We start from the raw sequence: 5,341 nt of genomic DNA, 5'->3' as shown, positions 1-5,341 counted from the left end.
AATAACCCATGGATCATTAATAAATAAATTCCAGCATTAAAGGCTTTACAAAGTATGACAACATTATCTGGGCACAATTACTGCCCCTCTCCTACCCCAGCATCATTTCAGTGTATTATGGGCTATGCTAGGTTTATTTTTATTTTTTCCCCTTCAATTCCACAGATCTAAAGGAAGTTTAAATATGACACACATTCTAAACAGATGAAACCTATCTCAGTGTACAAGAGAGGTCAAAAACTCCATACGGAAAAAAAAAGAAAATAGCTGCCAGAAGTTTAAGAGCTCACATGTTATGTGGTTGGATCTGCCCACAGAGATTTATTGCACTGCTCTCCACACACTGGCCTCAACCTCTCCAATATGCCTCAGCCTGAATCACACTGCACATTCCATGCAAGAATCTTGAGATCACATTTGCCATGAAGCTGAAAGACGTATGTGTAATTTCTCAGTTTTGGTTTTGCAAGTGTTACCATCTGTGTCTTTCCCCCTGGTTCTCCTAACTATACTAGGAAGCAAAACAACCTCTGATTAGATTCAAAAAGCAAAAGAGAGAAAGTTAATGCCATCAATGTTGGAAACTAAACTAAAAGAAAAGAGATTATAGATATCAAAAAAAAATGGACTGCATTTTTTTTGTGTGTGCAAAGGGTGTGAAATTAGCTTACTCTACCAGGATGTGAGCAGCATAGAGATAGAGGACGATGCAGGAGTTTCAGGAAGTTCTCTAGGATTTCTCAGGTTAGCACTCCAACTCTGGAAACTCTAAATAACAATTCTCTCTCTGAATATTACCCTAAGTTAAAATAGAGCTTGGAAATAACCATAAATTATGTGCAAGTAAAATATTTAAAAAGTAAATTATAGTTTGACATTCTTCTATATGAATTATTAACTTGTCAATATGATAGTTTTAATGAAAGAGAGAAAATATATTGAACTAATTCCTTTGACAGGTAAAGATGTAAGGACAGACATAGTATACACAAATATGCTAACCTCAGATCATGTAGCAACCAATGAATGTATCCCTAGACATCATCCTAAGTAACAAAGGTCACATCCTCTGGAAGCCTTTCTCATTCCTTGAACTCAGAGTGGTTTCTCTCTGAAATGGGCCTCTGGAAAGAAAGAAAGAAAGAAAGAAAGAAAGAAAGAAAGAAAGAAAGAAAGAAAGAAAGAAAGAAAGAAGAAAGAAAGAAAGAAAGAAAGAAAGAAAGAAAGAAAGAAAGAAATAGAGAGAGAGAGAGAGAGAGAGAGAGAGAGAGAGAGAGAGAGAGAGAGAGAGAGAGAGAGGAAGGATAAAGAAAGAGGAGAAACAGATGTAAATGGAGACAGGAAGGGGATATGGTGGTTTAGATATGCTTGGCTCAGGGAGTGGCACTATTAGGAGGTATGGCCTTGTTGGAGGATGTGTGTCACTTTAGGGGTGGGCTTTGATACCCTTCTCCTAGCTGTTTGGAAGCCAGTTTTCTCAGTTTTGCCTTTAGAACAAGATGTGGAACTCTCAGCTCCTCCAACAACATGCTTGCCTGGACACTATTCTTCTGCCATGATGATAATGGACTGAACCTCTGAACCAATTAGGCAGCCCCAATTAAATGTAGTCCTTTATAAGAGTTGCCTTGGTCACGATTTCTTTTCATCCTGTCTGAGACAGGGAAGCAAAGAGAAGCAGAGGAAGTAGGGGAAGGAGACCTCTCCCTGAAAAGCAGTAAGTACCTCATAGCCTGATCTGCAAGACTCTCCTGAGGAGCACCTTAATCATGGCTTTCCTTTTTCTCAAACTAAAGCAATATTTTTATGTGTACACGTGTACCTACGTTCTCCTAATTGGCTACTTATCTTATTTCCTCCACTATATTGTGAGATTCCTGAGGGTACAAACCATGTCTAATTGATGCTCTAAATTCTTCTTAGCACCAAACACAGAACGCTGCACTCAGGCTAAATGGAATCACCACTCAGAGAGATTCCAGGATGGCTGGCAGGGCAGACTTAGCTGAGTCTATGAGTTCCAGGCAAGTCTGTCTGTTCCAGGGCAGCTTTTCTTTGAGCTCTTTCCAGCTTTCTCTGGGAACAGCTGCTGAGGGATGGTCAGAAGGAGGCAGTTAATCTCTAATTGGTTCCTAAGATCTGCAATTTCCTTCTTGATCTGTACATGATGGAGGGACTTTTACATGAACCCCAATTCTAAATCAGTATGTAGAGAGAAAAAAACAAACTTATATTAATTAAGAGACATTCTGAATACAGCTGTAAAATAAGGATCATTTCCACAAACCTTGGTGTGTTTCCAACTTCGTAGTTTATGACATCACATTTGATAGTTTCTCTCTGGTTAGTTCCTGCTCAGGAAAATGTACTAAGCTATCATTGACATCATTTAGACCAAGTGAATAATCAATAATTTTTAATTTCTCATCTTAAAGTGCTTGTTACAGACCAAAAGTTTTAAACCATATTTCATCCCTATTCTCTAAAGTTTCAGTTCCAGAAATCAAATCCAAAGTCTACAACTGCTACAACCATATAAAGAAAACCCTGTATGCAGTTAGCTGTATACACACACACACACACACACACACACGTTTCTGGTAAACTCAAACAATTATAGATGGAAATGTTAACCAGGAAGTATGTTTTCTTTCTGCTTGCATAGTCTCTTATTTTCATATCATTCTTCCATAAACCATAGAATATGACAGCTATTTATAGTGTGTTCGTTTTAGGTGGTCAATTGCTACAGAAGGATGTATATACAGTATCCATGGGATTGTCATTCAGGGTTTACTGGCACTAACTGTAAATGATAGCTAAGATGTCCGCATATTGAGGGTACAGTCTCAATGATGTTTATAATTTAAATATTTAGCAAAGGGAAAATATATCATAAAACATGTTGAAGAATAACTGCACAAAAAGGAAAGTTTTTATAGTTATTTATTTTATTGTATGTATATGAATGTTTTACCTATATGTACATATTTGCATTATACATGTGCATTACCTGAGGAGGTCTGAATAAGGTTTTTAATTCCTTGGAACTGAAGATTTAGATGATAGTTTGTTACTATATGGGTTCTAAACCTGGGTCTTCTGTAAGTGCAACAAATGTTCTTAATCACGAAGCCAACTCTCAAGATTCAGTTGCTTTTTATTTTTAATAGCCAAGAAAAAAATTTCTACTGATAAATAAAGTAATATATTCAATAATAAATATTTGTTTGTGCCAGGAATTATATCAGGAGGGCAGGGTGAAAAGATTCTGAAAGGCTATATCTTAAATAGAGAGAAAGAATTAATTAATCATTGATGAGGACTAGCTGGACAAGTAGGTGATTTTAAACATTTTCCTTAACAACTGTGGTAAGGAACCAAAGCACAAACAAGAAAAGGCCTTCAGACCCAGGCTCCATTTTGTTCTGAATATGCCAAAATATTTGTGACATTTCTGTCTCATTTTCTTTACCTGTAAACAGGAAGACCTGATGCATTTCACAAGTTATTGTAGGATTGAATTAAACTATGCTGTAGGAATGGGAAACTGTTACATTCACTAAACATGACATGACGAAATTTAGCCATCTTTCAGATGTCAAGCCTCAGACTTGGGAGAATAGGAATAATATAACCCATTATCTCATGTCATTTGGAAGCATAATATTAGAAATAATAATAAGAAGGTGAGGGAGCCATCTTGGCTCCCGAGTCCCTCAGAGACCAGTCTGTGCAGGTCAGCTTGCAGACTGGAAGGGTAATCTAGCAGACTGCAAAATCAACACAGCTTCTGGGACAGACATCCCCCAATCCCCACCCCCGTTTTAGGCTCCAGACATCCAGGCACCTTCCCACCAGAGTAGAAGTGCCCACCCAGGAGGGCTCTGACTGCCTGAACAGGTGAGGGATCCATCTTGAGTCTGGGGTCCCTCAGAGCCCAGTCTGTGCAGGTGAGCTTGCAGACTTCAGAGGCAACACATCTTCTGGGACAGGCCCTGTTTCCAGCCTTCATCTTCAGACAGTAGGCAGGTCTGAACACCAGACCTCTGTGCACCTTCCCTGCAAGAGGAGAACTTGCCTGCAGAGAGAACTCTGACCACTGAGACTCAGGAGAGAGATTGACTCCCAGGACTGCTGACAGAGGCTAAAAAAATCACAGGAGGAACAAGCTCCAACCATAGACAACTATAACAAATAACTCCAGAGATTACCAGATGGCAAAAGGTAAACTTAAGAATGTTACTAACAGAAACCAAGACCACTCACCATCATCAGAACGCAGCACTCCCACCTAAGCCAGTCCTGGATACCCCAACACACCCAAAAAGCAAGACTCATATTTGAAATCATATCTCATGATGATGGTAGAGGACATCAAGAAGGGCATTAGTAACTCACTTAAAGAAATACAGAAGAACAGTGCTAAAGAGGTAGAAGCCCTTAAAGAGGAAACATAAAAATCCCTTAAAGAGCTTAAGGAAAACACAATCAAACAAGTGCTGGAATTGAACAAAAACAATCCAAGACCGAAAAAGGGAAGTAGAAACAATAAAGACAACCCAAAGTGAATCAACTCTAGAGATAGAAACCCTACGAAAGAAATCAAGAGGTTTGGTTCGAGGACTCCGCCGAAAAGTAGTCTGCACAGGTGAGAGTGTATACACAGAAGCTGACAGCTTCTGGGACAAGCAGGAGCCACAGAGCTTCTGAGGCAGCGCCCTTTTTGGGCTCCAGACATCAGACCACCTCCCCAGCCGGAGGACAGGTGTCCACCCAGCCCAGAAGGCTTTTGCCTCAAGAACGGCTGGAGCCATCTTGGTTCTGGGACTTCACTGAAAAGTAGTCTGCACAGGTGAGAGTGTGCACACAGAAGCTAACAGCTTCTGTGACAGGCCAAAGCAACACAGCTTCTGGGAAAGGTTCTGTTTTGGGCCTTTATCTTCGGCCAGAAGGGAGGTCCGAACGCCAAATATCTGTTCAACTTCCCTATAAGAGGAGAGCTTGCCTACAGAGAGTGCCCTGACCACTGTAACTCAGAGGAGAGAGCCTGTCTCCCAGGTCTGCTGAGAGAAGGTAACAGAATCACCAGAGGAACAATCTCTAAACAGAGACAACTATAATAACTAACTCCAGAGATTACCAGATGGTGAAAGGTAAACTTAAGAATCTTACTAACAGAAACCAAGACTACTCACCATAGTCAGAACCCAGCACTCCCACTTCACCCACTCCATGGCACCCCAACACACCCGAAATTTAAAATCATATCTCATGATGATGGTAGAGGACATCAAGAAGAACCTTAATAACTCACTTAAAGAAATACAGGAGAACACTG

General features: G+C 40.1%; 1 long non-coding RNA gene across 1 annotated transcript in view; it reads left to right on the top strand.

Annotated features, from left to right (window-relative positions):
• The first annotated feature begins 351 nt into the window (after positions 1–351).
• LOC110292149 overlaps positions 352–5,341 on the top strand; it is a 45,683-nt gene continuing 40,693 nt past the window's right edge. Inside the window, exons 1-2 of the long non-coding RNA XR_002377673.1 lie at positions 352–437; positions 1,494–1,717. This is a non-coding gene — a long non-coding RNA (uncharacterized LOC110292149). The remainder of the gene's footprint in view (positions 438–1,493; positions 1,718–5,341) is intronic.

This window comes from Mus caroli, chromosome 4 (assembly GCF_900094665.2).
Source record: "Mus caroli chromosome 4, CAROLI_EIJ_v1.1, whole genome shotgun sequence".
Taxonomy (NCBI): Eukaryota; Metazoa; Chordata; class Mammalia; order Rodentia; family Muridae; genus Mus; species Mus caroli.
The sequence above is the reverse complement of the archived record's forward strand: the minus strand, read 5'-3'. Positions and strand labels throughout refer to the sequence as shown.